Below are 359 nucleotides of genomic sequence, written 5' to 3'. Positions count from 1 at the left end.
CCTCCCGTCTACTCCCCTGCACCGCCCGTGCCCGCTGCAGGTCGTCCCGGCCTCGCAGGCTGCCGAGCAGTTCCCTCCGTACACGTCCTGCGAGCAGGCCCGGCACCCTGGCCCCGCGAAGCCCTCCCCGCAGCTCCCGCTCCCCGCCGCCCCCGCCGACACGTTACATCGCTCTCCCGCCCAGCCCGCCAGACACTCGCACCTCCCGTCTACTCCCCTGCACCGCCCGTGCCCGCTGCAGGTCGTCCCGGCCTCGCAGGCTGCCGAGCAGTTCTCTCCGTACACGTCCTGCGAGCAGGCCCGGCACCCTGGCCCCGCGAAGCCCTCCCCGCAGCTCCCGCTCCCCGCCGCCCCCGCCG

This window comes from Guillardia theta (genome assembly GCF_000315625.1).
Source record: "Guillardia theta CCMP2712 unplaced genomic scaffold GUITHscaffold_178, whole genome shotgun sequence".
NCBI lineage: Eukaryota > Cryptophyceae > Pyrenomonadales > Geminigeraceae > Guillardia > Guillardia theta.
This window is presented reverse-complemented; position numbering follows the sequence as displayed.